Source organism: Taudactylus pleione, unplaced genomic scaffold (assembly GCF_031769625.1).
Source record: "Taudactylus pleione unplaced genomic scaffold, aTauple2 ptg000792l, whole genome shotgun sequence".
Taxonomy (NCBI): Eukaryota; Metazoa; Chordata; class Amphibia; order Anura; family Myobatrachidae; genus Taudactylus; species Taudactylus pleione.
Genome location: NW_028285194.1, coordinates 5,086,446 through 5,096,614, shown reverse-complemented (window position 1 = coordinate 5,096,614; position 10,169 = coordinate 5,086,446). Strand labels below are relative to the sequence as shown.

Sequence of the window (10,169 nt, the reverse complement as noted above, 5' to 3'; positions counted from 1 at the left end):
GCTATTATTATGTAGGATTTAAGTATTGTTTTTGCTGCAGTGTGCTGGGGGGCAAATCTCCTTTTTTTTCTAATTAGTACTTTGCCAGAGATTTCTGAGAAATCTCCTGCATTTTGCTATTAGTACATAGGAACTATAACAGTTTGCAGAAACTGCAGTTTCTGCATAATTTTATATAAAAAACTGCTTGATACATATGCCCCTATACCTGGGTATGCTTTGGAATTTGATGTGGATTTAATGGGGATACTTTTTTTTTTTCACAGTAATGACATTATATAAAAATTAGCATTTTTAGAGTAAAGGTCTTAAAGTGTTTTTGTTTCCAATGTTTTTTTTTATTGAAAACCAATACATTTTTACATTACAATATAAGAAAATTATGAATATAGCCTCTAGAAAGTTTCGGTCTATACAAAGACAACATTTTCACATAAAAAAGCTAAACATAAAATAATACAAACTTAAATTTGTTTGCTCCCCAGTCATGTGGTCCGGATGCCTGCAGTTGATGTCATCTGCAGGTGCACGGAACAGCCAATGACAAAGTTTTCTTAAAACCCGGGTCTAAAAACCTAGGTGGATGCATTCACACTAGAAAAAGGAGAAAAACACTTGCGACTCTGCCCATATAAAGGTAGTTCCTGTAGGTCTCTCTTTTTCACAGATTTCTTTCTGTTCTCATCCAATATGGCAAACAGTGAGATATTGTTGTGTCTTGTCTCCATGTTCCAAATTGCATCAGTATCTCCAAAAAAGATAAAGGAGAGATATATAGTGCAATACGTAGGCGTAAGACAATATTTATTAATAATAAGTGCAATACTCATAGGTTCATTACAAAACCAAGTATTTTGAGTTTTTACACCTAAAATGACAATAAAAATTGGACAAAAATTATAATGATCACAATAATCCAGATATGCACATGAAGATGGAACTGTTCCATGTACAGCACCTAGCCAGGTGCCACAAAGAGAGTATATTGGGAGGTATCCGAATAACTTCCCTCCTCCCTTCAGTCAAGAAGCTGCTGGGGATGTTCACAGTAGGTCCATTGTATGCATTTTCTGCTGCACTCAAGTAGAGAGGGTAACATCTAGACAAGGGTAATCTGAATACCTCCCAATATACTCTCTTCGTGGCACCTGGCTAGGTGCTGTACACGGTAAGGTTCCATCTTCATTTACATATCTGGATTATTGTGCCTACCCTTCCGGGGGGTGTGGGGTGTTACCCGAAAAATTGGGAGCCTCCCGCGAATTCCGGGAGGAGAGGCATTTATGTATAATATTTACATTTCAATTAAAAAAGTAGTTAAATCGATTTTTTTAGCATTCACTACAACCCTCCAGGAGACAAAGAACCCACAGGTGGCTTGTTATAAATGGATGACAATAGCTAACACTAGTGGCTGTCCCCAATTTTATTATACCTGTGTCTATCCCACATATGGCCTGACACTACACCACCCTGGTCCATCTTGCACACGCCAACCTGCTTGCCTTCCCCCTCAGACTTGATTGCTATATTTTTTTATCATTTGGAGCAAGTGGCTTAGTGTCTGATCACCGGATAACAGTCATCTAACAGAACTACAGAAATATCTACAAAAAAACAGATATAGATGCAACCCATGACTCTGGATACCATTCATAATTAGGGATGTGCAGTTCGGTTCTCTAGAAATCTGAATCCACCCAAATTTCGTGAATCCAGACAGATCTGAGTCGCGGTTCTAATCTCTTAAGGAGATCTAGATAAATCCGAGTTGCAGTCCTGCTTTGAATTCGGATTTTAAATCCGAATTTCGGGTTTAAAATTTCAGCTGCTTTTAAAAACTTTTAGCATTTAAAAAAAAAAAAAATCCAGGCCCAAAACCAAAACACTTGAGGGTGGTTTTGCAAAACCAAAACATGAAGATGAATCCAGATCCAAAACCAAAACACGGGGGTCTGTGCACATCTCTATTAAAGTGACAAAGAGTATACAAGTGATAAAGTATAAAGAAAGGGAGATGGAGAATGGGTGCAAAGAGGAAATGCGAGTAATTGGGGAGACCGGGTAAAAAAATGCAAAGGTGAGGGATGAGAGAGGAAAAATACCTGCAACACCAGGCACAAGAGCTGGCGACCAAGCAAATTTCAGATGAGGTTTCCATAAATCCATAAAACTTGGATTGTACAGTATATCATTGCTCCAATGTTTTGCCATGAAATTGGTGTATTCTTTACAGTGTTCTTCTGTTGTTTGATAGCTGTGTATCCCCCTGTGTATCCCCCACCCTCCCTCTCTCCCTTTCCTTCTGCACCTTCCCTCCCTTTTGACAAAAAAATCTTCAAACAGACAGATACAATATATGCTGAATGGTGAAATATGTCCATAAACAAATATATTTTTTTTTAGCATCTCAAATGTTTCAAAATCACATAGCCAAATTTTTATGCATAACGTATTCAGTGCTCATGTGTACATAATTGTGTAAACATTAATCCAAAATTATCATGGTTTACTCAATCGAGTATTAAATGTTATACTGTATGTACAAATAGAAAATGGCTTAATAGGAATTATTTGCAATTCTGCCATATGAGAGATTGCCACATAATGAAGGAGTCATGGGCAGTCCCTGGAAGTTTTTCAACAATGCTGGGAGAGATGTCTCACATATACAGTAGCCTGGACAGTATTGGAATGAAAATTTTTCTTATTATGAAAAATTTATATATTTTTGTTATTTATTGGAAAAAAGGATTCTCATACATTGGTAAATTAATAACCTATTTGATACAGGACAGGAATGACCATTGTAACCATTTAAATAACTGTCTGAATGCACTGTGGGACATTCCTGCCAACACAGCTACTGTGTTCTGCAATGATCCAGACATACAGAAACGTAACAGCCAAGCATTTAGCTAGCAGCGGTGTTGCTGTGTGAAGGCCAATCATAGCCTCTAGGTCAGTCTGGACAGTTGGCAGTGTCTCCATAATGACATCAGGTGATATCACCTCTGCGTTTGTCTTCCCATAGGGGCTTTCATGTGACCTTTAACCTTTAGACATACCTACTGGATCATAGCTGCTGATAGTGCTGTTGCCAGCAGAGGCGTTGACAAAACATCTCAGTTGAGAGGCATTGTGATATTTATCTGAAAAATGAGAAGAGAACTAATAAATAATGCTGCAATTATTAATCTTGATGTTAGCTAAAACTATAAAAACAAAATAAGTAGGTACTTCATCATAAAAATATTAGAGATGTGCGGCTTCGCTTTTACTCGGATTTACTCAGTTCTTTACGCCAAAATTATCGCAAGTTCAGATTAGCTCGAATTTATTTTATTGGCTATCCAAAACACGTGATAGCCGATAGCCAATAAAATGCAGTTTTTGAGATCCGAGTAAAACCGAACCCGCACATCTCTAAAAAATATATATGTTAAATTTAGGTAACGTAAAAATTGCTACAATAAGGTTTGCATGGCTATTAGAAACAGAGAATAAAATGACAAATAATGTATATAACATTTGCTGTCATTTGCTTTGATAGTGAGACATGTACTTGCATGTGGCAATAATTATGTTCCTTTTGTGTACACAACTTTTAAAGCATAACTTATGCCCCATATGCATTAAATCCAGTTGCCGACCTTGTGGCTGCCTCCCCCTGGAGGAGTCAGCCAGGCTGTCACTGTGGGGGTGGAGCTCGGTGGATATGGGCGGGTCTGGGGCGGTGATGGGTGGGGCTCAGTGGAGGTGCACAGGTCTGAGGGTGCAATTGTGTCATCGTAGTACTGCCCTTACTATGCAATAACGAGATTACCGGCATTGTGGAGCAGAGGCCAGAGCCACGATGACTTGATTCACTATGGAAGTGGACAGTAGCGGACGGGTAGCCCCAGCCTCCGAGGAGACTTGTCCACCTTTCCGGGTTGCCAGGACTGCCCCCACCACCCCCCTGCCAATTTTTGGGAGCCTCCCGGCCATTCCGGGAGGGTAGGCAAGCTTGATCGAATCCAGCCAGGGTGGTAGCTGGGGTAGTGCGGCCGGTGCCATCGCACAGGGCACCACAGGTCAGGGGGCGCTGTTTGGGCCTGTCAAATTTCTGTTCTTATCATTCTTGCTTGTAGCTTCCTCTTATTTCATCTCCAGCATCTCCTGGCCTCTCCTATCTTTCCCTGACCCTTCCCCATGAAGCCATATCCCTTTTTTGGGTGCATTATGTCCCTTTGAAAAATGAGGGGGGCGCCAATGCTTTTTCTGGCACAGGGCACCAAAATGTCTAGTTACGGCTCTGAATCCAGCACCCTAAATATGGGCCCTCTTTCCCCCATCATTACATTTTACGACACAAAACAAAATCTTGTGTTTGTATTTCTGTGTAACACTTTGGTGCACTGGTGTGCTTACACAAACTGGGGTGTCCTTTCTTCTGACCAAATCCACCCATCAGCCAACGCTATGGCAAGTCATCTACACAGTGCTAAACATTACTGGGCAGTAAAAAATATGCTATGGTTCTCCCATAGATCTCAATTTGTGCAAGTGCATTTAGACTTCTGCCAAGTTTGTGGGTAATATGGCATTGCTTGTGCACAATAAATAGCCAAAATAAATTAATATTAATTTTATACAACATTTTGGAATGGATGCTAACTGATTAATTTACAAGAACCACATCTTCTAATAGTAATGCTTTTATTACGGGAATGTCACATCAATTAATCAATTTTCAATTAATGTATGTGAAAAAGACTAATTAACAGCTTACCAGGCAATCTTTGCTAGGATAATTTAGCACAGGAAAGCACACAATGGTGAGTGACCATTATAAGTAACCACTGCAAACTGGAATGGGTGTTATAGAAATAGCTTGCATAGAGATTGAAATAGAATATTAATGATAAGTGATTAGGTGGTTTTTGATTTAAGGATAATGACTGGCTAATGCTAAGAGTGTGTGAAGCTGGCAGAGGGCAATTACTGCAATCTGTATTTGCACATCTGAGCCAATTTAATTTTTTCATAAATGTTTAAAATTGTGTAAAATAAATAGTATTTTTGGGGACATAGGGCCTGATTCATTAGAGATCGCTATTGCTAAAGCATATGCAGACGTTGTGGATTGTTGACAATTGTCGCGAAGGAACCACTGCGATCACGGAGACCACACAGAGCTATCACAGAGTGATTGACAGGTATTAAGCTTTTGGGGGGTGGTCGGAGAAACGTTTGAACCTCGTTGCATGGGTGTACATAAATTAGCCATTGCGATTGCATATGCAGCTTCAGTACTCACTGTGAGCAATGAGGTTACCAATTTCTAAGTAATGTCAGGGCTACTGTAATTCTGTTTAATGTGCAGAACGGATCCTGCATTATCGCATACAGCCCCTGCAATGCCGCTGCCTGATTGACAGGCAGAGGCATTTACAGGGCGGTGCGGAGGCGGTGATGGGCGGTTTACCTGGAAATGGGGGCGTGTCTTCCCTTTTTCCAGGAGTGGCAAGGCTAGGATCTGTGTCCTGTCTCCTGGCCTCGCAAGCTGGTCAGCCTACGTAAACTGAGGCTTACTCAGCTGGCCGGCGCCGTACACCATTGCAACCGATGGTCACAATGGTTATCCCAGCCTGCAACGTTGGTCGCAGTGCTGGGACCGCAAATGCAGCAGGGAGTGTCATACACCTCCTGCTACTTTTGCATATTTGCAAGGATGGAATTACAAATAGCTGCTTGTGTGCGGCTTAACAATTCCGTCCTCTGCAGAATCAGTGTCTAGCCCTCCAAATCTATAGCATATAGCTCCCTGCCGATAACCTGGAAAGTTATCCCACCTCATCCCAGATCAGTGGAATTTTACTCTCCTGACGTAGAGAGAGGAGCACACTGGCCAGATGATATATTGGAAGGGGTCATCACACAAATGTTTAGCAATAGAAATGCAATGTACCATAGATATCTAGGTAAATGTAAAAATATATTATACAGTATACAAAAATAAATCTAGAAAAAGGCATAGGGAGGCGCCAAACCACACAGTTAGTACATACAGTGAGTACATAATCTTGCATACCTTAAGCATACTTATTTAATAAATGTCAAAAGGGGTAGCAGATCAGATCCAATCATCCAATCCGACTGCTTAGGAATGAGGATCAGCCCAAACAGCCGAAAATTTGATGGCCCAATTATTGCATAGTCATAGGAAGTTGTAAGAATAAGATGCAACCATACCTGCATTTGGACAGAAATGTATATCTTATTTATGTGCATGTACAGTATGGAAGTTTAGATATTATGTAAAAACAATACATAAATTCAATTCTGCATGAGCCCCCTAATTTTTAATCCTGGGCCAATCACATAAACCAAGAAATAATCCAAACCTGTAACTATAAACCAAAAATTAATTTATCCTATAATAAGTGTGGCACCTCACCAAGACCCTGTGTGCCTACCCACGCTGAGGTGCCCCTACAAAAGTGTAACGTTATAATGTGCCTCCTGCCATTGTCTAATATAGGCTACAATTTAGCTGTTTTCTATGGGGTTCAGGGACCTTTTTGCACTGGCCCCCTCACCGGTTGTGGACATTAGGGGACAGTGGAGATATATGAATCGCCGAAGCGGTATCAGCGCATGTAATGTGCACTGATACCACTTCTCCCCCATGTATTATTGGGGGTCTGTGCAGTAAATGACAGGGGCGCTATAAAATAGCAGTGCCGATTACCTGGGCAATGTATGAACAGTCAGTTCACCTAACCATTCTGTCAGCTGCAGCTATCAATATCAACAGCTGCACCTGGCATTGCACTACCACTACAGCAGGGACTGCACTGACCCGGCATCCGGCTCCGGGGGCTGCACTTGGGATCTTGTGATACTTGCGAGATCCCGCGCATACCCAGTGGAGCCGGCCGGGAGTGAGACACAATGCATCAGCACAAGGCTGATGCGCTGCGGGTTTTAGTGGGGATCACTGGAGGAGGGAGTTTTCACTCCCCCGCTCTGGCAGATGAGATGTTATTACATCTCATCGTTAGCGCTTCCTGCTTCACCCCGGCAAAGAGGCGAATCAGGAAGAGTTATAGCGGCACGATAAGTGCCGCTATAATAAATCTCCCCAGTGAGTACTGTGGGAGGCTCAAGGATTAAACTAGAGAAAACGTCGGCTGGTGACTGCGCTGTGGTGAGGTAACTGCCGGTGGGAGCAGAGCTGCAAGGTGTGTTATTTACCTGGGTACCAGCAGTTCCCCAGATGCTGTAAGGAGAGCGTAGGTGGAGGATAAAGCAGTGGTGTGTGGAAAGCGAAAACTGGCAGTGAAGCTGTAAGTCATGGTTGATCACTGTCCTCTGGCACCATCCCTGCAGGCTCAGCAGCAGAGGGTGTGCGGCAGAGACCAGGGGCAAGGCCTAGGTGGGCCGAGAGGCAGGCCCCATTACCTAATAAGGAGGCTGGTGGGCAGCGGCTTGGAGGACAGAGCCACAGAGGGAAACAGCCAGGAAACAGCCAGGAGTAAGGAGGAGCAGCATCCCTGAGAGGCTCCCTCAGCTTTGAGGACATTGCAGGCATCAGGAGAGGTATTGCAGCTTTGACTCTGACATCACACACATCACACACCAGTTGACAAACATTACAGTTTGCTAGAGACTAGCCGTATCCAATGCAGATTAGTCGCAAAAACATTATAAAAGTGGGAATGTTTATTCAGCACACCATTTCATCTAGTGATAGCTACATAGAAATAAACTACCTTACCAAGCACTCTCTGCTAAATATATGCCAATACCATTGCCAGGCTTCACTGAGGATCTACTAAGAGATTATTGCCGGCAGCTTTCTGTTTATTCCAAGATTAATAAAGTGCATCTCTATTTCATTTCAGACAGGAACAAGCACAAATAGGCTGTTATCCAATCAACCGTGATTTTATAGTCAGAAACTACACAGTGCTATTTACTTTCTATATACAACAAAAGAAAGAGTATCACACCGACAATGTACACCACCTGTAAAGTAATCAGCTGAACTATGATAATTAGACTAACAGGACCTCATTATTATTATTTATTTATATGGCGACACAAGTGTTCTGCAGCACCTTACAAAGTAAATAGACAAAAAAGTAACCAGTGACTTACAATACAATACAATGCAGGACACGGATATGTATAATAAACATTGTTATATTAGCGACCTTTACACCCACATAAGCAGCCAAGTGTTAGTTGCCCTAGTGGGGAGTAAGAGATAAAATAAATTACAGAAGAGAGAAGCACAAGAGGGTAGAGGGCTCTGCTCGACAGAGCTTACATTCTAAAAGGGAGAGGCCGACAAACAGGAGTGACACAGATGGGGTAGACAAGGAGGAAGGTACATGTAGCAGCAAGTTAGGATGAGGAAGGCTTTAATGAAGTAGTGGGTTTTAAGAGATCATTTGAATGATTGTAGAGAGGTGCAGAGTCTGAAGGGGGAAGGGAGGGAGTTCCAAAGGTGGGGAGCAGCACGGGCAAATTCTTGGAGGTGGGAGTTGGAGGAAGTAATCAATAGGCATGAAAAGCGGTGTGTGTTATGTGAATGAAGAGGGCGGACAGAAGAGTGAATGGAGATGAGATCAGAGATGTAAATGGGAGAGTAATGGGTGAGGGCTTTGTAAGTGAGTGTGAGAACCTTGAACTGGGTTCTGAAAGGGAAGAGGAGCCAGTGGAGAGCTTGTAGGAGAGGGGAGGCAGATGTAGAGCATTTGGAGAGGATGAGCCAAGCAGCAGCATTTAACACAGACTGGAGAGGAGATAGATGGGGTTTGGGGAGATACTGTAGGAGGAGGTTACAGTAGTCCAATGTGGAGATGACCAGTGAATGTATGAGGGTTTTGGTGGCATCCTGAGTGAGAAAGGGTCTGATCTTGAAAATATTCATGCAATTAAAGTATATAAATATATATATATATATATATATATATATATAGTCAGGTGCATAAATATTGGGACATTGACAGAATTTTCATATTTTGGCCTCTATTCACCACCACATTGGCCTTGAAATGAAACAAACAAGATGTGCTTTAACTGCAGACTTTCAGATTTAATTTGAGGGTAATTACATCCAAATCAGGTGAACGGTGTAGGAATTACAACGGTTTCTATATGTGCCTCCCACTTTTTAAGGGACCAAAAGTAATGGGACTATCAACTCAAAAGCTATTTCATGGACAGGTGTGGGCTATTCCCTCGTTATTTCATTATCAATTAAGCAGGTAAAAGGTCTGGAGTTGATTCTAGGTGTGACATTTGCATTTGGAATCAGTTGCTGTCGACTCTCAATATGAGATCCAAGGAGCTGTCACTATCAGTGAAGCAAGCCATCATTAGGCTGAAAAATCAAAACAAACCCATCAGAGCGATAGCAAAAACATTAGGTGTGGTCAAATCAACTGTTTGGAACTTTCTTAAAAAGAAATAACGCATCGGAGAACTCAGCAACACCAAAAGACCCGGAAGTCCACGGAAAACATGACAGAAGAATTATTTCCCTGGTGAAGAAAAACCCCTTCACAACAGTTGGCCAAATCAAGAACACTCTCCAGGAGGTAGGTGTATATGTGTCAAAGTCAACAATCAAGAGAAGACTTCACAAGAGTGAATATAGAGGATTCACCACAAGATGTAAACCATTGGTGAGCCTCAAAAACAGGAAGACCAGATTAGAGTTTGCCAAACAACATCTAAAAAAGCCATTACAGTTCTGGAACAACATCCTATGGACAGATGAGACAAAGATCAACTTGTACATGGGAAGAGGAGTATGGAGAAGGAAAGGAACTGCTCATGATCCAAAACATACCACCTCATCAGTGAAGCATGGTGGTGGTAGTGTCATGGAGTGGGCATGTATGGCTGCCAATGGAACTGGTTCCCTTGTATTTATTGATGATGTGACTGCTGACAAAAGCAGCAGAATGAATTCTGAAGTGTTTCGGGCAATATTATATGCTCATATTCAGTCAAATGCTTCAGAACTCATTGGACGGTGCTTCACAGTGCAGATGGAAAATGACCCGAAGCATACTGCAAAAGCAACCAAAGAGTTTTTTAAGGCTACAAAGTGGAATGTTATGCAATGGCCAAGTCAATCCCCTGACCTGAATCCGATTGAGCATGCA

The 10,169-nt window shown here is 41.9% G+C and overlaps 1 long non-coding RNA gene across 2 annotated transcripts in view; it reads right to left on the bottom strand.

Moving 5' to 3' along the window:
- Positions 1-448: 448 nt before the first annotated feature.
- Positions 449-10,169, bottom strand: part of LOC148474965 (uncharacterized) — a 111,304-nt gene continuing 101,583 nt past the window's right edge. For both annotated transcript variants that reach the window (XR_015872805.1, XR_015872804.1), the window contains exons 2-4: positions 6,077-6,237; positions 3,069-3,152; positions 449-748 (exon numbers count right to left, since the gene is read on the bottom strand). This is a non-coding gene — a long non-coding RNA (uncharacterized LOC148474965). The remainder of the gene's footprint in view (positions 749-3,068; positions 3,153-6,076; positions 6,238-10,169) is intronic.